The sequence below is a fragment of the Elephas maximus genome, chromosome 12 (assembly GCF_024166365.1).
Source record: "Elephas maximus indicus isolate mEleMax1 chromosome 12, mEleMax1 primary haplotype, whole genome shotgun sequence".
In the NCBI taxonomy this organism is placed as follows: Eukaryota; Metazoa; Chordata; class Mammalia; order Proboscidea; family Elephantidae; genus Elephas; species Elephas maximus.
Genome location: NC_064830.1, coordinates 85,595,032 through 85,617,890, shown reverse-complemented (window position 1 = coordinate 85,617,890; position 22,859 = coordinate 85,595,032). Strand labels below are relative to the sequence as shown.

Here is a 22,859-nt window from a genome sequence, read left to right as displayed (position 1 = left end):
CACCACTTGTAAGGCTTAGTTTGTATTCACCCAACACAGGCTCTCTCCTGAGTTTTTCTCTTGGTTTGCACTACAGACAAGTTGGGCACTTGCCTATACCCTAGCTAAACTAGCAGACTCCTAAAGATCAGGGATGATGTTCTATTCCTTTAATATTTCTTTCTAAAACCATCATTTTTAATAATGCAAACAAAACAGCATTATGTAATAATTTGAACAATCTATGAACAAACTCCCTTTATGCTATCACTAATTCTACCACACACACACACACACACACAAATCACTGTTACCATAAACAGAATTATACTATACCTACTATTCTCAAAGTTGTTTTATTCACATTAAATGACACAGATAGTAATATCGCTGCCTCTACTTCCTTTCATTTTTCTCATCATTTGCCTGGTATATCTTTTTCCAATCCTTTATTTTCAGATTTTATGTATTGTTTTGCCTTGGTTTGTCTCCTACAAATAACATGTAAATAATATTTTTAAACCAAGCTGAGTGGTCATTTAATAGAATGATTAAAACCATGGCCTTCAGCATCAACAAGTCTGGACTTGAGCCTAGCTTCTAAACTTTAAGCACAGGGCCTAATCTTTCTTAAAGCTTAACTTTTCTCATCTTTAACATGAAAGTAAGAATAAAATCTACTTTGCAGAGTTTATGGTTAGCCTTAAATAAAATTAATCTACGTAAAGGGCTTATCACAGTGCCTAAAACATTGTTACCCATTGCCACGGAGTTGATTCCGACTCATAGTGATCCTATAGGACAGAGTAGAACTGCCCCACAGAGTTTCCAAGGAACAGCTAGTAGATTTGAACTGCCAACCTTTGGTTAGCAACCAAGTTCTTAACCACTATACCACTAGGGCTCCAAAATACAGTTAATACTCAAAAAATGTCAGCTATAGTTTTGGCCTTGTTATAGACAAGTTTAATATGAACACTAATACTTGAGTTTATTTTTGTCATCATATTTCATGTTTTCTATGGTTATGCTTTCCTAATTTTTTCTTTCTTTCCTCTAACTTCTGTGAGATTTATGAAGTATTCTTTGTTCAACTTTTTCTACTTGTTTTGGATATACATATGTGCTATCAAATCGGTTCCAACTCACAGTGACCCTATGTACAACAGAACGAAACACTGCCTTGTCCCACACCATCCTGACAATCATTGCTATGTTTGAGCCCACTGTTGCAGCCACTATGTCAGTTTGTCTCGTTAAGGGTCTTTCTCTTTTTCACTCACCCTCTACTTTACCAAGCATGGTGTCTTTCTCCAGTGACTAGTTCCTCCCGATAACATGTCCGAAGTATGTGAGATGAAGTCTCATCATCCTTGCTTCTAAGGAGTATTCTGGCTGTACTTCTTCCAAGACAGATTTGTTCATTTTCTGGCAGTCCATGGTATGGTCAATACTCCTCGCCAACACCATAATTCAAAGGTGTCAATTCTTCTTCGGTCTCCTTTATTCATTGTCCAGCTTTTGCATGCATATGAAGAGATTGAAATATCATGGCTTGGGTCAGGTGCACCTTAGTTCTCAAAGTGACATCTTTGCTTTTCGACATTTAATGTGCTCTTTTGCAGCAGATGTGCCCAATGCAATACATTGTTTGATTTCTTGACCGCTGCTTCCATTGGCATTGATTGTGAATCCAAGTAAAATGAAATCCTTGACAGCTTGTTTTGTCTTCTAGTGGTTACCCTTAAATTGACACAGACTTAAATTCTATTTTTCTCTCTACAGTGGCAGTTAATCAGTATCTATATCCTCCTTCTGAACCTTAACAAGACCCTTAGCATGCTTTGACTTCTCTCCCCACCTTCCCACACCTACTTCCTATGTTGAAAGCAGTTGGAACTTTTATTCCAAATTTTTCTCTTTTCGAATTGTGCATCAACAATTACTTACCCTTAACTATATGATTTACTAATTTGTTGTCTCATCTCTGTGCTTTTTTTATGTCCCAGGTCATTCTTTGATTTACCATTTTCATTTTGCTGAAGAACACCTTCAAACAATATTTTTGGAAAAGGGCTCTGAGTGATAAAATTCCTAGGTGTATGTATAAAATATATGTATAAAAAATTCTTTATTTTTACTTTGACTGAATGGAGATTTTCAGGTGTAAAACACTTTCTCTCAGAACTTTGAACTCTATTGTCTCCTAGTATCGTGTTGATATTGAAAAATCTGATACTAATCTAATTGTCTTTTCTCTCTTGGAACCCTGGAAGTTTCAAGAAATTTCTCTTTATCCTTGGGGTACTGGAGTTTTACCTAATGTGTGGGTCTCTTTTCATTAATACTGCTCAACACTCTGCATCTTTCTTCAGCTCTAGGAAATTTTCTTCTATTGTTTCTGTTACTGCTTTCTCTCTTACATTCTCTATTACCTCCTTTCAGAACACCTGTTATATTAATTTTGTCTATCTTTTATGTTTCTCATCTCTTTATACTTTTATTCTGCATTCTGTGAGTCCTTTGCTTTCAGTTTTCTAATTCGGTCTTCAGCAATTTAGCGCATTTATTGAATAAATGTTGTTCCATAATCATGCTTAAATTTTTAGATCTTCTGATTTCCTGTTTTTCTTAGCAGATTTTTTTTTTTTTTTTATGGTTGCAATAGCCTCTTAAATTTCTTTGAGGAGTTGATACTAATGATAACATTTTCTTCCTTCCATCTTTAATTCTACTCTCTCAAGAGTTAGTTACTGTGTTTAGTGAGTTTGGCACCACTCCTCTGATGTTGGTTTTTCTTAAGTGGTTGTTTTTTTTGTTTTTTGTTTTTTGGTTTTTTTTTTTGCATTTTTACATAAGGGTTTAGAATGGAAAGATTTGGCAGCTGGACTGGATTTCTGCAGCTCAAGAAAGAATATTTACCTGGTAGCAAATTCTGGTTTTGATTATGGAAACTCTTCCTCAAGTGATTTTGTGAGGTAAGAAATGAAATGTTCAATCAAGCATGGTGTGTGTGGCAACTCTGCCTCTTGGTGTTCAGGCCCTCGTGTGAGCCCCCCCACTGAGTATGGGTGGAACCTTAACTTACTTCTACCTGACAGGATATGACAAAAGTCATGGGATGTTACTACCACGATTACGTTAAATTATAAAAGAATCTAGAGTCTCTCTCTATTGTTGGCTTTGAAGAAGAAAGCTGTCATAAATCCTACAGCCATAGGAAATGAATGTTGGCAACAACCTAAGAGAACTTCCCTTGCCAAGCCTCTAATGAGAACCAAGCCCCAGCTGACATCTTGATTGCAGCCTTGTGAGACCCGAAGCAGACGATACAGGTAATCTATGCTTAGACTCTTGACCCACAAGAAATGGGAGATGATAATTGTGTACTGTTTGAAGTTGCTAAATTTGTGGTAATTTGCTACACAGCAATAACCAATAAAATGTGTTTGTCCTCTGGATGTAGGGACTCCTTTCTCTCCTTGTGGTTATAGGTTACCTGGGTGTGTTACCCTACTCCTCCATCCCTAGTGCCCACTTGAAGGGTTTTCACCTAGTAAAAACACCACACACACACACACCTGCACACTTTAAAGAGATATACTTTCAGCTTCATCCTGGAGACAAAAACTAGAATTGGGGGTTCTAAATGCTTTTTGCTATACAAAACACTAGGACTAAAAGACTGTAAAATAAAAACTAGTGGCTGAAATGGTTGAAAACAGATGAAAGATTCCTAGTTAAAATATAAGTTAATAGAATTCTACAAAACATAAAAGAGTAATCATGAGTATTTATTTCAGAAATGCAAAGGCAACTTATTATTAGGAAGTTTTAAAATCATTTATAAAGTTCATTAGGGAATTTAGTATATGATAAGATAGTATATCAATCCAGTGGTAAAATTATAAATTAGTAAATAAGTGGTGTTGAAACTACTGGATAGCCTTTTGAGGGTGTAGAACTAGATCCTTAGCTCACTTTTTATACTATAATAAATCTCAAAAAGATGAAAATTTTAAAGTAAAAAATTACTTGAAGAAATAGACAACAATTTGTAATAACTTTGAAATGGGAAAATCTAATTGAGGCTCAAAAAAAGTAAAAGAAGAAAAAAAATTAAAGTAAAAGAAGGGATCAAATAAAGATAAATAAATTGGTCTCTCTAGAAAACGTAAATAACTACATAACAAAAATATAACCCAATGCACTTGGTTATCGATTGTGTGGAAAGAGATGGAATCTGAGATTAAAATAAATGTAGACTCATGGGCAGTGGCAAATGGATTGCCCCAGCAGGAGAATGACAGATCAGGGACAAGGAAGTCTGGTGTAGAGGCATCTGGGTGAACATGCAGAAGTGGGATAAAGATATTCTTGTCCACTAAAGGGCATCCTTCGGGAAACAGGCACTATACAACTAAATAAACAAAAATGCCCAGCTAGTTGACATCAGTTAGCATCTATCATAGGCTACCCCAGTGCTGGCACAATGGTGCATCCAATAACTGGTTTACATGAGGGTAAAAAGTTTGTTCCTCAAACTCCAACTTAAGACAACTCTGAAGAGTCATCCAAGCTTCAAAACTCTCTGTAGGGTCAGCCCAAGCCTCTGTTGAGACTAAATCTCTGCTGAGTCTCTCTCTATACCCAGTCCTGCATCTTTTCTTCCCTTCTACAGTTGTTGATTCAAATTGAAACAAAACAAAGCCTTCAAGTCAATTCTGACTCACAGCAAGGCCAAGTGTGTCAGTGTAAAACTGTGCTGCACAGGGTTTTCAGTGGCTAACTTTTCAGAACTATATCACCATGCCTTTCTTCTGAGGTGCCTCTGGGGGGACTTGAATTGCCAATCATTTAGTTAGCAGTTGAGCACCTAAATGTTTGTACCACCCAAGGACTCCTGTTGATCCTCACAGCACTCCCTAATAAACCTCTTACCCACTAATCTCTGTCTCAGATTCTGCTTCCTGGGAAACTCAACTTGCAACACACATCAACATTATCTGAGAGTACTTGTTCCCTATACCCTGGCCAACAGTAGGACACATATAACTTTTAAATCTTACAATTTTATAGATCATAAGTAGTACTTCTTTGTTATTTTAATTTGGAGAAATGTAGATACTTTCATATTCTCTGTCGTCATTAAAAGCACACATTGGAGCAAGGTTCGAGAACGGTAATTTGAAAAAAATATAAAAATCAAAAATTATATATGTTTTTTAACTTGAGGTGATTTTTTTAAATTTTTTAATTTATATTTTATTGAGGTAATTGTAGATTCACATGCAGTTGTATGAAATAATACAGACAGATCCCATGTACTCTTTTTTTTTTTGATAAAATATGTATATAGCATAAAATTAACCATTTTAAGTATACAATTCAGGGGCATTAATTACATTTATGTAGTCCCTGGGTGGTGCAAACAGTTAACACACTCAGCTGCTAACCTAAAGGCTGGAGGTTTGAGTTCACCCAGACATGCCTTAGAAGAAAGGCCTGGCAATCTACTTCTGAAAAATCAGCCATTGAAAACCCTTTGGAACACAGTTCTACTCTGACTGGCATATATGGGGTTGCCATGCGTCAGAGTCGACTTGACAGCAATTACATTCACAATGTTGTGTCACCATCACTGTTTGATTTCCAAAACTTTTTATCACCCAAACAGAAACTCTGTACCCATTGAGCAATAGCTTTCCATTTCCCTCTTTCCCCAATTCCTGGTAATCACTAAGCTACTTTCTGTCTCTATGCACTTGCCTATTCTAGATATAAGTGGAATCATACAGTATTTGTCCTTTTGTGTCTGACTTACTTCACTTAGAAGAATATTTTCAAGGTTTATCCATGTCATAGCATTTATTAGAACTTTATTCCTTTTTATGGCTGAATAAAATTCCATTGCATGTTATACCACATTTTGTTCATCCATTCTTCTGTGAATGGGCACACGGCTTCTTTCCACCTTTTGGCTAATGTGAACAATGCTGCTGTTAACATTGATGTGCAAGTATCTGTTTGAGTCCCTGCTTTCAATTCTTTTGGGTATATACCAGGAGTGGAATTCTTGGTTCATATGGAAATTCTATGTTTAACTCTTTGAGGACCCTCCAAAATGTTTCCCATAGCAGCTGCACCATTTAATATTCCCACCAGCAATGCATGAGGGTTTCTCTACATCCTCACCAACACTTGTTACACTTGGTTTTATTGGAAATAGCGAAAAAAATTGTCTTGGAAGAAGTAGAGCCAGAACTTTCCTTAGGAAGGATGATGGGGAGACTTAGCTTACATACTTTGGTCATGTTATCAGGAGGGACCAGTCCCTGGAAAGGACATCACGCTAAGTAAAGTAGAGGGTCAGCAAAAGAGATGAAGATCCTCAACGAGATGAACTGACACAGCAGCTTCAACAATAGGCTCAAACATACCGACGACTGTGAGGATGGCGCAGGACTGGGCAGTGTTTTCTTCTGTTGTACATGGGGCCGCTATGAGTCCCAACAGACCTGACAACAAGGGTGGAAGTGGTATCTCACTGCGATTTTGATTTGCATTTCCCTGAAGTGACTAATAATGTTGAGCATCATTTTATGTACTTATAAGACATTTGTATATCTTCTTTGGAGAAATGTCTATTCAAGTCCTTTGCCCTTTTTTTGTTTGAGTTGTGTTTTTTTGTGGTTGAGTTATAATCCCATGTACACTACCCAGTTTCCCCAATGGTAACATTTTGTAAAACTATAGTAAAATATCACAACCAGGATACTGACATGGATACCACCCATCCATATTACTCATATTTCCAATTTTTCTTGCACTCAGTTGTGTGTGTGCATTTAGTTATATGGTAAAACCTGTGAAAGCCAGAACATGTGTAAGCCTGAAACCTGTCAGAAAAGGGAAACTCAAATACTTTCCACCAAAACGAGCAATAGAAAAGTGATAAGACTATACCCTATCAAAGGCAGAAAACTTGTGAGACCTGGAAGAACAAGGCAGTCTCATGGAGTTCCAGCTCTCACAGGTTTCACTGTTAATCACCTGTTTGAGATTATGTATCCACCACCACAGTCAAGACAGCAAACAGGTCCATCACCACAAGAGTCACCTGTGTTGCCCTGTTAAAATCACACCCACCTCTCTCCCACCCTCTACCACCCCACCCATTCTTATCCCCAGGCAATCACTTAACTGTTCTTTATTTCTAAAATTTTGTCATACCAAATGTGATATAAATGGCATGATGCAGTATATCACCTTTGGGGATTGGCATTTTTCACTCAGCACAATTCCCTGGAGATTTATCCAAGTTGTTGCGTGTATCAGTAATTTGTTCCTTTTTATTGCTTAGTTGTATTTCATGGCATGGATGTACCAGTTTGTTTAACCATTTATCTGTTGAATAGCATCTCGTCTGCTTTTAATCTACCAATTTCCAGACCCAGGATTTTATCCTTCAAAAACAGTAACACAAAGCATTATTTGCAATGGTAAATAAATGAAACCCAAAATTCATCAGTAAGGAGCTGGTTAAATAAGCTATATTAATTCACATAACAGAATTCAGCTATAACCAAGAGTAAGGCAAATGTAAATGTACCTATATAGATTTACCATATACATATAAATAATTGAGTTATAGAAAAGTAAAAATAGTATGCTCCTTTTCTGTTTTAAAAAACTGAGTTTTCAGATGTGATGCTATCTATATTTTCATAATTTTTTTTAAAAAGGGAATGGGGGGAATGTGTGACTGCAAGCAAGAGCAACAGAGATGACAAGGTTTCATATTTCGTTAATGCCATTCTGTATATTCCTTTCCAATATTCATCTCTCATATTTCATCAATAGAATTATAATTATTAGTAGCTAAAAAAAAAAAAATTTATATATATGATATATACCCTTTACATCCATTTCTAGTGATTTTAATAATGAAAGTATGTTGCATTTTAACAAATGTCTTCCCAGTAGCCATTGAATGATTTTCCCCTGAATCTGTGAATACAGTGACTTACATTGATTCCCAAACTTGGATTGCTCCGATAAATCCTACTTGATCAAGATGTTTTATTCTTTTAATACACCATTAAATTATCCAGCATTTTTTTAATTTAGAGTTTTTGGTTCTATATTCATAAGTGAGATTATTGTTATTATTGTTGTTAGGTGCCCTCGAATTGGTTCTGACTCATAGCAACCCCATGTACAACAGGATGAAACACTGCCCAATCCTGCACCATCCTCACAATCGTTGCTATGTTTGAGCCCATTGTTGCAGCCACTATATCAAGCCATCTCGTTGATGGGCTTCCTCTTTTTCCTTGACCCTCTACTTTACTAAGCATGATGTTCTTCTCCAGGGACTGGTCCCTCCTGATAACATGTGCTAAGTATGTGATACGTAGTCTCACCACCCTCTCTTCTAAGGAGCATTCTGGCTGTACTTCTTCCAAGACAGATGTGTTTCTTCTTCTGGTAGTTCATGGTATATTCAATATTCTTCACCAACACCATAATTCAAAGGCATCAATCCTTCTTCAGTCTTCCTTATTCGTTGTCCAGCTTTTGCATGTGCTTCAAGTCCTCTCCACTTTCAGCGATCAAGGTTGTGTCATCTGCATATAACAGGGTGTTAATGAGTCTTCCTCCAAATCTTAAGTGAGATAAGTCTATAATTTTATTTTCTTACGTTGATATCAGGATAAAACTAGTCTTACAAAATAAGATTGGTGGGTACCCATATTTTTCTATGCTCTGAAATACAGAATGGATGAGCCATTCCCTGAGATTTGGTAGAACTTGCCTACATAACCACAAAGGGTTTGTGTCATGGGAGACAGGGAGAGAGGGGCAGATTGGTAGATGGAGCTTTGACTACCATTTCTATATTTTATGAGTGCTTTCTATTGGTTTTCTTGGACCAATTTTGGTAATTTATACTTTCCTTCACATTTTTGTCCACTTTATCTAGGTTTTCAAATGAATTAGTATAAAGTTATATAGTTGAATCATATCATCCATACTTTTATTATATGTGGATTCAACTATACATACTCCATTATTTTTTTTTTTCAAGAAAAAAAGGACACAGGGAGGCTAACAATGTGAAAATGGCTTACTGAAGTATACTCTATTTAAGCTACAGAACAGTATATAGCAGATAAAAAGAGTGAGGCAGATCTTCATGAATGATCTACAGATGTAACTTTCTTTTTTTTCTCTGTAGAACTATCCAGTTGTCATTAAACTACTTACTCAATAATCTGTCTTTTCTCCCACCACCTGGACATGCTATCTGTAATATATAAATCTTCATCTATTCATGGGTCTGTTTCTGTATTTCATTCCACATCATTGATCTATCAGTCTACTCTTGCATCTCTATTCTGCTGTTATAAATTTTGTTGTTTTATAATATATTTTAATACATGGCAGAACAGGTTCTCATTAATCATCTTCTAGAGAATGTTTCTGGAAATTGGTGTAAGTTCCACGTAAAAATTACTATTGAAATTACATTGAGTTATAGATTTATTTAGTAAAACTTGACATCTTTACAATATTGAGCCTTTCTATACAAGAGCAAGGTATGACACTCCATTGATTCAAATCTTCTTTTATGTCCCTCAGTAGAGTTTTATAGTTTTATTCATATAGACCCTGGACATTTCTCATTAAGTTTATCCTTAGATATTTTATGAGTATTGTCTCACAAAAGCATATGGGATTCAGTATGTCAAAACTAAACTTTTAATCTACTTCCTCAAATCTGTTACTTTTTCAGGTCCTACCCATTGCAATAAGGGTATCTCCATTCACCACGGTGCAATAGGCAGGAATGTGAATCATCCTTAATTCCTCCCTCACATGCAACTCATGACCAAGTTCCAGCCATTCTATATCTAAAGTATATCTGAAATCCATCTACTTCTCTTTGTTTCTACTACCAATCCCCTTGTTCAAGCCAAGCCACTATCTTAGGTTATCGCAATAGCATTTTAATTGTTCTATCCAAGTCCTCTTTTCTTCCCCCAATTCATTCTTTACATAGCATCATCTTTTTAAAGGCTAAATCGATCCTATCACTCCTTTGCTTAAAATCTACCAATGGCTTTGCATTGCACTTCCACATATTTAGCAAAACCAACAAGGTCCTAAAAGATCTGGCCCCGTCTATCTTTTCAGCCCTATATCTCACCACTATCATTCTTATTCACCACCCTTCTGTCCATTTGTCATACTGTGGTGGCTTGTGTGTTGCTGTGATGCTGGAAGCTATTCTGCCAGTATTGCAAATACCAGCAGGGTCACCCAGGGTGGATAGGTTTCAACAGAGCTTCCAGACTAAGACAAACTAGGAAAAAAGACCTATTCATATGGACCCTGGACATTTCTCATTAAGTTTATCCTTAGATATTTTATGAGTATTGTCTCACAAAAGCATATGGAATTCGGTATTTTGAAACTATACTTTTAATCTACTTCCTCAAATCTCTTACTTCTGAGAATTAGTCAATGAAAAACTTACAGATCACAACAGAATGCTGTTCAACTTGGTTGCTCTGAACACATCATGAGGAGAGATCAATCGCTGGAAGAAGACATCATGTTTGGTGAAGTAGAGGGCTAGAGAGGGTGAGGGAGACCCTCAGTGAGATGGATTGGCACAATAGCTGAAGCAATGGACTTGAACATGCCAGTGATGTTAAGGGTGACATGGGACCGGACAACATTTCATTCTGTTTACGTGAGTTTGCCCTGAGTTGAAGTCTACTTGATAGTAGCTATCTATCTATTCTTGTTTACAACCCTCAAGCTTCATTGGACTTATTGCAGTTCTTCAAACTACTAAAAAAAAAAAAAAAACTAGCTATAGTAAATTAGATTATTTCTAGTCCTTCACATCTCCCCTGTAATACAATTCTACATCTTTGCCCCACTGATATTGGGCTTCGCTGTGTGATTTGCTTTGGCCAATGGAACGTAACATGATGCAAGCAGAGGCTTTAATTGCTTGCATGGTTTGACTTGGACACCTGCACTTCTGCCATGTGACATAAGTACAGCACACACTGACTAGATGCTGATCTCAGACCCAGAGGCAGGTGGAACAGACCTGAATCCAACCCATAGCCTAAAACAGAGGTGTCCCAGTCACCTTATAGACCCATGAGCAGAACAATTGACGTTCTTTGTTGTAAGCCACTAAGATATGGGGATTGTTTATTACACAGCATTCATCACAGCAATAATTGACTAACATGCTAAGTTCTTTCCTACATCTGGGACTTTGCTTAGTGTATGCCTATCCCTCTAGACTGTAAGTTTCATGATGGTAAAACTTGTCTGTTCTGCCGTCCTCTGCATAGCCAGAGCCCAGCACAATACCAGGTATGTGATAGCGCCTAAATAAATATTCATGGAATGTAATATTTTTTATCCCATTTAACTAACATTGTTATAGGTATATAATTGCTTTTATCAGATCTATAATAAATCATTTGACTGAACCCTTGTTGTTTCTAATCATTTTTCAGTTGATTCTCTTGGCATTATCACCTGTGGAAGTAGCGTATTAAATTGTTGCCCCATTAAACCACACTGCCTGATATTCACATCCTCGTGTAGTCCCTTGGGCCTGAAACTTGCTTTTTTTTTTTTTTTTTTGGTGAAAATGTACATCACAAAACATACGCTATCTCAATTTATACAGTGAGGAGCCCTGGTGGAGCAATGGTTAAGCACTGGGCATCTATCTGAAAGGTCAGTGGTTTGAACCCACCAGTGGCTCTTCAAGAGAAAAACCTGGCGATCTGCTCCCATAAAGATTACAGCCAAGAAAACCCAATGGGGCAGTTCTACTCTGTCACATGAGATCAGTAAGAGTTGAAATCAACTTGATGGCACACAACAAGAACAACAATAATTCAGTAACACTGATTACATTCTTCAAGTTGTGAGACCATCTCTTATGCACTGCATTCTAGTGCCTCTGTGTAATAAAAAAAAAAAATCGACCTCTTATTCAATTATTTGCTTTTTCCACAAATATTTACCGAGTATCTACAAGTCTGTTGAGTGGATCCAACACAAGGTATGTAAAGCACCCAGCACAGTGCCTGGTACATAGTAGGTGTTCAATAAATATTTGTTGAGTGAATGAACAAATGAACTGAGAAAGTGTCTTGATTGTTTTGCTGTTGAGTGTGAAGTTAGCCTAGGGAACACGTGCAATCTGCAGATGGTCCTGCCTTCTCATACGTGAGCCATACTCTGAGTAACAGTTTTTTTCCTCCAGTTGGGCTGGGCGGGGGGGTGGTGGTGAAGGAGAAGCCAATGGCCTGAGAGAGTTCTAACTCTGTGTTCTCCTGGGAGAGGTAAGCATCCCCCCCTCCACTGTATCTCAATGTTTTGGCAGAGCCAGGCTAAGCTTGGTCATGGACCCAGATTGAGACCAATTGACCCCTTTTGCTGGCCATCTCCCTGGCCCCTACTTATTGAGCCTGAGTATCAGCTGGTGCTTCCCGATAATTCATGAAGCTCACCCAAGGGCCCGGGCATTGAGCTGGGCCCAACAAGTTGGAGGCAGCTGATCCTGGAGCATCAGGGTGCTTGGTCAAAGTGTAAGTCCTCCTTTTGTCCACAGCTAAATCCTCTGTCCAGTCTCAGCAGAAGGACTTGTGTACACTGGGGGTGGGAGGTCCATTGGTGGGCTCTTAATATTCAGGGAGAACTTGGACTCTTTTTTTGACACAGGAGGCCATAAGGTCACTTTATCTCTTTTGAGAACAATGGTTAATGTGCTCAGAAGAATGTAACCTACTTTCAAAATGAAATATTAGCCACTGAAAACCCTAAGGAAGCACAGTTCTACTCTGACACACATGGGGTTGTTGCCATGAGTCAGAACCAACTCAACGGCAACTTTTTTTTTATTATTATTATTATTATTCCCAATAGACCGAAGGGATGTAGTTGGCTAACCTCTGAGTATAGTTCCTCCATTAAAATGTGACTAGATAAGATATTGAGGAGTAGCAGGAACTTGGGGGGCCCCTGGCTCTGGGATCTGGGCTGGCTGTGTCTTGGTGGAAAGGAAGGCTCTTTACCCATGAGTAATCCAGTGACCGGCCAGTTCACCCTGCCTTTGACCCCTAAGATCTGACACTGTCCAAACCCATCCACATCCCAAACTCCAGGTCCCAACTCCTAACCTAATCATGAACTTCTGACCCCACCCCAAGTCTTAATCCCATTTTCATCCCAAACCCCTAATCTCTCTTTTAACCTTCATCTTAATCTCACTTTCAGCCTCAGGCAGAAAATACAGGTTTTACTGGCTAAGAAGTTCAACCAATCGTTAGCTTTTGTTCAGGGCCCAGTTGCTTTTAATACTCATATATTTTATTATATTTATTTTTAGCTGGGCCTAGTTAGTTTATTTAGTCTCTTTAGTGTACATGCACTTGGTCCAACCTAGGTAATCAGTGATTATTTGTGGATAGGGTCTTACTTACTTAACATGTGGCACACATTATTTGATTGACACTATTCTAAGCATTTTACACATAAATTCATGTAAACATAGACTAACTCAATGAGGTCTTCCTTCTGTTTTAAAGATGAGAAGACAGGAACGGCAAAATAAGTGAAAGTCCAGGATAACACGATAGTAAGCGGCAAGCCTGAGATTTGAACTTAGGCATGCACTTGACATGAACCAGAGTCCATGCACTTGGTAACTATGCGATGTTGCCTCTCACTCAGCTGTGAATGTTGCCTTCACCCCAACCCTGACCCTGCTCGTGGGAGCTAAGCTGACCCACCTTGTGAAAGAGGACAGGGATTCAACTTCACTGTGTGGAAGCCTCATGAAGGAATTTCTATACAAGATACCCGAAGATGTCAAAGGCAAAAAGAGCAAGCCAGGTAGGAGGGAGTAGAGACCCAGGGGCTGGGAAGAAAACATCATATAACATTCAGAGAGGCTGCAGGTAAAAACTGAGGTTAGGGTTGCAGAATTGGTTAAGAGTTCAGACCAGGGGCAAGGAAGAGAGAAGAAAGCAAATTCTGAAGTAAAGAAACAAGCAGGGGGGCAAGATTGTGTGTAGAGCATACCCAGCGGTGTGCCGGAGCTGACTGGTATGACTTGTGACAGCCAACTGCACATACCTCTCCCCAGATCTGTCTTCAGTGACATCACATTGGTATCTTGCAATCGGCCATGGTGGAAGTATCTACACCAGGGAAATGGACAAACACTACAAATCAGACTTTTTTTTTTTTTTTTTTTCAGAGAGCCAATTCTCAAACCTTTCCCAGCACACCACTGAATGATCAGCTGACCTTGAACATCAGAGTTTGTGATGTTTGGTGTCTTTTTTGGTAGCCTGGCTCATGGTGCATGGGTAGGACAGGCTGGCTTAAAGGGCCATGGGGAGAGAAAAATGAGTGAATGAATGAATGCATGAATGCCTGAATGAGTTTTCCTGTCGGGATTTTTAATGTGAACCCCTAAAGGAGAGGCATTATAAGCAATTTTGGTAATTGCTGCTTTTCAGGTGGCAAATGAGAGAAGCATCCCCTACAGACTGCAGTCAAGAACTCAAGCATCGTTATTCAATCAGACATCTCTCCGTGAAGCACAGTCAATAGACATTTTCAGAGGATTTGGCCACAAGCCAGTGTTTGCAACATCCTTCCCCTTTGAGCAAGGAGAGCCGGGAAAGTTCACAATGGGAGTTTCTTGGCTGAGAGAAACTCACGCGCCAATGTGCATGGAACTCTCACGGCAGGTGAAGGCTCCCCCGCTGCTCCGGGATCAAACATACAAGTACCTAATAATATGACCTTGAAAATGTAAAACAAAATATGGAAAAATGGGTAAACCCACATCTATTATTGGAGATTTTAACAGATACAAAATAAGCTAGGATACAATACCAAACCCAATTCTATGGAGTTGATTCCAACTCACAGTGACCCTACAGGACGGAGTAGAACAGCTCCATAGGGTTTCCAAGGAGTGGCTGGTGGGTCGCAGCCGCCGCTCCATGCTCTCCGTTGCCCCACCAAGCCTCAGCCGGCTCCAACGAGGAACAAGCTATTAATTTTTCAACATCTGGACAGGAAGTGATAGTCTGGTACACAGTTGACTTAGACCAAGGCTGGATTACAAGTTTGCTGGGAGAGCTGACAACCTACCTTTTGCCTTTTTACCTGATGTATAACAATGTAGTCAGTCCAGAGAGGTTGAAAAAACGTAGACCAAACAAGTTCTGGTATATGTGTAAAAAGAAAAGGAAAAAAAAAAAAAAGGCAAGAAGTCTGCATAGATTTCTCAACTCATTCGGCACTCTTCCAGACACCATATTTGGAGAAGTCACTGTTTAATCTTGCTGGATATGTTTAACAAGCACTTTAGAATTCCTGAGAAAACGTGTGTCCTTCAAGAATATCTATCATCGAAGCAGGAATCCCTGGGTGGTGAAAATGGTTAATGAACTCAGCTGCTGACTGAAAGGTTGATGGTTTGAGTTCACCCAGAGGTGCTTTGATAGAAAGGTCTGGTGACCTACTTTCGAAAAATCAACCATTAAAAACCCATAGGGTTTTTCTTCCATAGAAGCACAGTTCTACTCTGAAACACACGGGGTCAGCATGAGTTGAAATCAAGTCAATGGCAACTGGATTATCAGAGCAGCAAGGTATTAAAGGTAAAGAGTCAGTGAAAATGAGGTTGCTATGCGTTGGAATCGACTTGACATCAACAGTTTGTTCTCAGTGAGATGGACTGTCACAATAGCTGCACCAATACCAGCAATCATGAAAATGCCACAGCACTGGGCAATGTTCATGTCTCCTGAAGGAAGACGGTGGCAACCAGAATCAGCTGGATATGCTGCCTCCTTGACCTGTGTAGTGTAGTTGCCTAGACCTAATTTTCTCAGTTTTGATATTGCTCAGTGATCTTCCAGAAACCAAGCCCATGGGAAAATGGATAACTTCCTCTCATCCAGATATTAAGTCCTGCCTGACTCCAACTGCCTAGTTCAAATCCAATCTCCTCTTAGACAAGTTCCTTAACCTCTCTATGATCACTCTCCTCCTCTGGAAAATCAGGTTTAACATAGCGTTAGTATCAGAACATCGTTCTTAGGATTCAACATAATCCACAGAAAGCACTTTGTGAAATACTGCGAAGTTAGTAAGCACTCAAACATATTACTTATTAGCAATAGCATCTGCTTCCACCAGCGTAAGGGCAGTCCTTCACTTCTATTCAGATTTATACCTTTTTTCATTTATTCCTTCACTCTATACTTTTTTTTAATTTTTATTGTGCTTTAAGTGAAAGTTTACAAATCAAGTCAGTCTCTCATATAAAAATTTATATACACTTTGCTATATACTCCTAGCTGCTCTCCCCCAATGAGACAGCATACCCCTTCTCTCTACTCCCTATTTTCGTGTCCATTCAGCCAGCTTCTGACCCCCTCTGCTTTCTCATCTCCCCTCCAGCCAGGAGATGCCCACATAGTCTCACATGTCTGCTTGATCCAAGAAGCTCACTCCTCACCAGTACCATTTTCTATCCTACAGTCCAGTCCAATCCCAGTCTGAAGAGTTGGCTTTGGGAGTTTCTCTCCTGTCTTGGGGTAACAGAAGGTCTGAGGACCAGGACCTCCGGGGTCCTTTTGGTCTCAGTCAGACCATTAAGTCTGGTCTTTTTATGATAATTTGAGGTCTGCATCCCACTGCTCTCCTGCTCCCTCAGGGGTTCTCTGTTGAGTTCCCCGTCAGGGCAGTCATCAGTTGTAGCTGTGCACCATCTAGTTCTTCTGGTCTCAGGCTGATGGAGTCTCTGGTTTATGTGGCCCTTTCTGTCTCTTGGGCTCATAATTACCTTGTATCTTTGGTACTCTTCATTCTCCTCTGCTCCAGGTGGGTTGAGACCAATTGATGCATCTTAGATGGTTGCTTGCTAGCATCTAAGACTCCAGGCGCCACACTCCAAATCCACAAACACTTCTTAACGACAGTGCTGTTAGAGCACAGACATGCATATAACTTGACCCTTGAGGTTAGGGAAAGATCCAGTGAAGAAGTGGCTCAGAGAAATGAAGAAGTGAGAAGGGGTATTTTTGGCAGAAAGAACAATATGGATTACAGCCAAGATGCAGGAGTTATGACACATTCTAGGGAACAAGTAGTTCATTTTTAAAATAGAAGTCAGAGCACATCACTGTCAGAACAATCCGGTGATTTTCCATCTCAAAAAACCAAAAACCAAACCATTGCTATGGAATCGATTCCAACTCACAGCGATTCTACAGGACAGAGTAGAACTTCCCCATAGGGTTTTCCAAGGCTGTAACAACTTTCTGAATATTACTGTTTCTATGGTACTGTTTCTGTGGAAACCCTGGTGGTGTAGTGGTTAAGTGCTACAGCTGCTAACCAAAGGGTCAGCAGTTTGAATACACCAGGCATTCCTTGGAAACTCTACGGGGAAGTTCTACTCTGTCCTATAGGGTCACTATGAGTTGGAATCAACTCGATGGCACTGGGTTTGGTTTTTGGTTTATGGTACAGTGTATATTCCACTCACAAGCTAAGGACTGCTGACATTATAAAATGGAAACCTCCATATGAGCCTACAGTTTGCAGAATTCCAGTTGGACATTGTGAATTCCTGAACATAAAGAAAGATCTGTTTTAGGAAATTTGAGAAATATATGTTTCTGATTCCCAAGTGGATTGGTGATGCTGGGGAACACGGGGTTATCTACATAGTATCATCGTTGAAGCTCTCAGACTCAGTCCTTAAGGGGAAGACTATACAGAAAGAAAAAGAGATCCAAGGAAATCACAACTTTGGGGATACAAATATCTGAGAACACACTATAAAAATTGATAAATACGTTACACATTGAGATCATAGAACTCAGACTATAGGATTTAGATTAAATAATTATATGTCCTAGTCAAGAGTCTTAGGTTTTCAGTTGTCAGAAATTCAAGCTGACTTCAATAAAAATATAAAAAAAGTAAAGGAGGAATGTTATTAGCTCACATATTAGTAAAGGCAAAGGATAATACTACTTCAGGCACTGCTGGGTCCAAGGGCTCAAGTGATGGCAACTGGAGCCAGTTTCATTTTCTCCATCTCTTGCCTCTGCTTTCCTCCATTTTGGCTACATTACCAGGCAAGTTGGCCCCTCACAGAAGAAAGGTGACTGCCAGCAACTTCAGGTTTATGTTTTAGTCTCTCAATAACTTCAACAGAAAGAGAATGCCTCTTTTCTAATCATACCAACAAAAGGAGATTCCCAGATCATGACTGGTTGAACCACCTTGGGTCATGTGCCATCCCTAAACTAATACTGTACCAGAGGGAATGGAACGCCTTTTGGTCAGACCGGGGTCTCAAGGCTACCTAAAAACCAGTCAGACTTAGACGAAAAAGAAGAACAATATGGGTTTTTGTTACCAGAAAAAGGAATAGCTGCTGGACAAGAAAAACAGTAGATGTCTCATGGGAACCTAGTTGGGAAAGTCCTCTCTTGAGGGGCTTCTGTTCCTCAGAGGACCTCTTTGATCACTGATCCCAGTATGGTGATGGCCCTAGTGAGCTGAAACAGTCAAAAATGACTTCACATAAAGTGTAGGAAGGATGGGTGTTGACTGGGGACATAGCTCCTATCTATGAATGCAGTGAGCTCAGAGCCTCTCTGTTCTACCCACCTTCTCATACTATAGTCCCCAACAAGCTGATTTCAACACTCAGCCTTCTTTAGTGCCCAGTGCCATTTTAATCTCTGCTGTTTCTTGGGTGAACGACTGGTAAGGAGAAAAGAGAAGTTAAGTTCACCAATTCTTGAGATACAGATCTGTATGGATGTAAAACGCACTCCTGAAGCTTGAGGGTGTGCTTCTATGCAGAGTCTCCCCTTCTTGCAGCCTCAAGGTAAAGGTTTGTAATGAGAGGGGTGAGCCCTTAGGTCATACTTCTGAGAGAAAAAAAATGGCTATACACAGAGAGAATGAATCAGAGTACTTCCCAGATCTCCCCTTATATGTGTCGGAGGGAAGGGGGGCAGGTTGGGGTAAAGAAGGACGTGGGGTAGACCTAGCTCAGGCACCAGTGCTGGCAGTTGGCTTAGAAAAGCAGAAACTGGAGCAGCAGTTCTATTCAAGGTTTTACAGGTCACAGGACAGGTCTAAGGTGAAAGAAAGAGATAGAGTCTTAACTAATAATACCCATAGATACCAAGAAAGGGTGAGTAGGAAGCCTAACCTAGTGCAACAAAGGCTCCAGGCTCACAATCCAGTTGTTTTAACAGAAGTGCTAAGGCTGGGTGGGAAAACTCTGAGAGGCAGTTAGTAGGGGTAATTCAAGTTCAAAGACAGCAGGAATTAACAAGGACAGAATGCACAGCAAAAGCTGAGTAGGTACACAGTTGGTCCAAATAGATTCCTTTAGATAATACACAGGATTTTGGAGTAGGTCCAAGGTCACGATGCTTGGACATTGCTACATAAACCTTAACGATGTAGCCCTCTATGTTCAACATTTGGTATCAACCAATAATATGTTCCCAAGTCCTACTCTTCCGGGACCAACTTTATAGCCAGGTGTTGAAATACTGTTTTCCAATGAATTCTTTATTAAGTTTGTTTCTTGACTTATGGCCTGTCAACAAAATGAACTGCTGTCTCCTAAAATATGAATCTAGCTTTTCTGAGGCCCACACCTTGACTGAGCACTCCTTTAGGACAGGCTTCTCTTTTGATGGATATTTTTCTGCTGAAACAGGTCATCAATTCTTTCAGTCTGTGTTCTTGTCATGCCTGAAGCATTTATGCCTTACTTAAGCCTTTCATTATAATCAGCTGCCCTTAGCTTGCTATTCCCTGAAAGGCCTTTGCCTCAATCATACATGCATTAGAACAATTGCCCTTTTAGCTATGGATCAAGTTATCTTTGGGGTGCCCTATGTAAATGAAAACACTTCAAAATGCTAATTCGTAATAAGCCAAAAGTTGACTGACAGAGTAATAATAATACCATTATGAGTGGATTGTTGAGAGGGTCAAATCAGTGGATAAAGAAAAGACATAGCTAAGAGAAATAAATAAATTGACCAAAAGCAGGGAAAGAAAGAAAAATGAGTAAAAGAGAAATTCAGGGCAAGTAATGATTGCCTGGAGACCCTAGGTGGTGTTTGGCAGCTAATCGAACTGTTAGAGGTTTGGGTCCACCCAGAGGTGCTTGGAAGAAAGGCTTAGTGACCTACTTCCAAAAAATCAGCCACTGAAAACCCTATGGTGCATAGGTCTATTCTGGCACACATAGGGTTGCCATGAGTTGGGGTCAACTCAAAGGCAAATGGATAATAATTGCTATTGGGGAGCATTGGGCAGAAAGAGAAAGGCAAAGGGTGAATTTTTTGCTACTGCTCTGAGAGCTACGTAACAAAAAACAACACAGGATTTGGAAGTCCTCAGGAAAAATAGTAGACCTGACAGAACAATTGATATGATGGTGCACTTGAAAAAATAATGTGAATATGAGAAAGAAAAGTAGTGCAAATAAAAAGAAAATGAAGGAAGATCATAAGACAATTAGAAATTCCAGGAGGGTGAGGGACAAGAAAACTTTTCAAGAGAAAAAATATACGTATAATCATTGTAAACTTTTTGGTTCATCAATGAACAATATTTGCTATTGATATAATTATAAATAGTGACATAATAAAATCAGAAGGATAGGAAATGGGGAAGTATAAGAGAGTTAATTCCTCAGCCATCATTTCAGGATGTCAACAGATAATATCTAAATTTGATACATCAAGAAATAGGTAAAAAAAAAAAAAAAAAAACAAATCCACTGCCGTCGAGTCTATTCCGACTCATAGCGACCCTATTAAAAAAAGACCCTATAGGAGCTTATTATTTAGGAAAGAAAAGCTCAAAGAGTTAAAGTGGTTTCCTCCAAAGAACAGGAAAAGAGGATAAAAGAGAAAATTGTTGCTTTTCATTATAAGTCCTTCAGTGTTGTTTAATATTTCTTAATGAGTACGTGACTTAGTGTTAGAAAAATAAAAATTACTAAGCACCTGCACTGTGCTAGGTGTTTTATACACATTATTTTATTTAAACCTCATGACAACAATAACATACATTTCTCATGCCAGGCACTATTCTAAGCACTTTATATTTATTAACTCGTTGAATTTTTACAACTACTTCATAACGTAGTTAATCTTATTTTAACTACTTAGTAGGTGAGGAAACAGGCACAGAAGATGCGTAAGTTACTCAAGATCACGTAGCTAGGAAGTGGTGGTGCTGAGATCTGAGCCCAGGCCATCTGGATCCAGAGTTTATGCTCTTAACCTCTGCAGTTCACCATGTCCTCTAACAAAGCCAAGGCATAGATATTATTATCACAACGTCAGAGATGAGGAAGCATGTGAAAAGGTAAAGCCACTTTTCTAAGATCACACACATAACACATTGTGGAATTTGGTTTAACATGGGTTAGTTTGACTTTGACACTCATTCTTAGTCTTTCCATTGCATCAAGCCAACCTGTGTTTTAAAAAGATGAGCTAATTTGGAACAAAGCAAATCTACTCAATACAGTGCTAGAAATTTTAGCCAGCATAACAAGGCAAGAAAAAGATATAAAAGGCATACAGATCAGAAAGGAGGAAATAGACTATATTTGCAGATTACATAATGGTATACATTGAAAATTCCAAGGAATTTCAAAAATTAAAAATTCTAGAACTAATAAATGAGCTCAGCAAGGTCATGGAGAAGCTCCTAGGCCAATGGAAGACTGACGACAAGGACCTTCCCCCAGAGCCAACAGAAAGAGAAAGTCTTCCCCTGGAGCTGACACACTGAATTTGGACTTCTAGCTTACTTGACTGTGAGAGAATAAATTTCTCTTTGTTAAAGCCATCCACTTGTGGTATTTCTGCTATAGTAGTACTAGTTGATTAAGACAGATGGCAAATAAGCACATGGGAATATTTTTAACATCATTAGTCATTAAAAAACCAAAAACCAAATCTATCACCACTCAGTCGATTCCGACTCATAGCAACCTTATAGGACAGAGTAGAACTGCCCCATAGAGTTTCCAAGGAATGCCTGGTAGATTTGAACTGCCAACCTTTTGGTTAGCAGTCATAGCACTTAAACACTATGCTACCAGGGTTTCCCGCTATCCATTAGGAAAAGGAAAATTAAGACCACAATTGGGTATCACTACACACCTATTAAAACAGCTAAAGTAAAAAATAGTGATCTTTGAAAAACATATATTTGATAAGAATCTAATAACCAAAATACATGTAAAACTTTAACAACTTAACTACAAAAGACAAACAATCCAATCAAAAAATGGGCAAAGAACTTGCATAGACATTTCACCAAAGAGGATATTCGAATAGCCATCAAACACATGAAATGATGCTCAATGTCATTAGCCATCGGAGAGCTGCAAATCAAAACGATAATGAGTTTTAGTTAGGCATTACACTCCCAGTAGGATGGCTAAAATTAAAAAAAAGAAATAGAAAATAACAAATGTTGGCAAGGAGGATGCTCCTTAGAAGCAAGAACAACGAGACTTCATCTCACTTGCTTTGGACATGCTATCAGGAGGGACCAGTCCCTAGAGAAGGACATCATGCTTGGTTAAGTAGAGGGTCAGCGAAAAAGAGGAAGATGCTCAACTAGATGAATTGACACAGTGGCTGCAACAATGGGCTCAAACACTGCAACCACTGTGAGGAGGTGCAGGTCTGGGCAGCGTTTCATTCTGTTGCACACAGGGTCACTATGAG

General features: G+C 39.1%; 1 long non-coding RNA gene across 1 annotated transcript; it reads right to left on the bottom strand.

The window, feature by feature from the left end:
• Positions 1-7,941: 7,941 nt before the first annotated feature.
• LOC126086790 (uncharacterized) lies at positions 7,942-17,088 on the bottom strand. The gene is made up of 3 exons (XR_007519587.1): positions 16,901-17,088; positions 14,167-14,231; positions 7,942-8,609 (listed from the first exon to the last, which is right to left on the bottom strand). It is a non-coding gene; the product is annotated as an uncharacterized LOC126086790 (long non-coding RNA).
• Between the last annotated feature and the right edge of the window lie 5,771 nt (positions 17,089-22,859).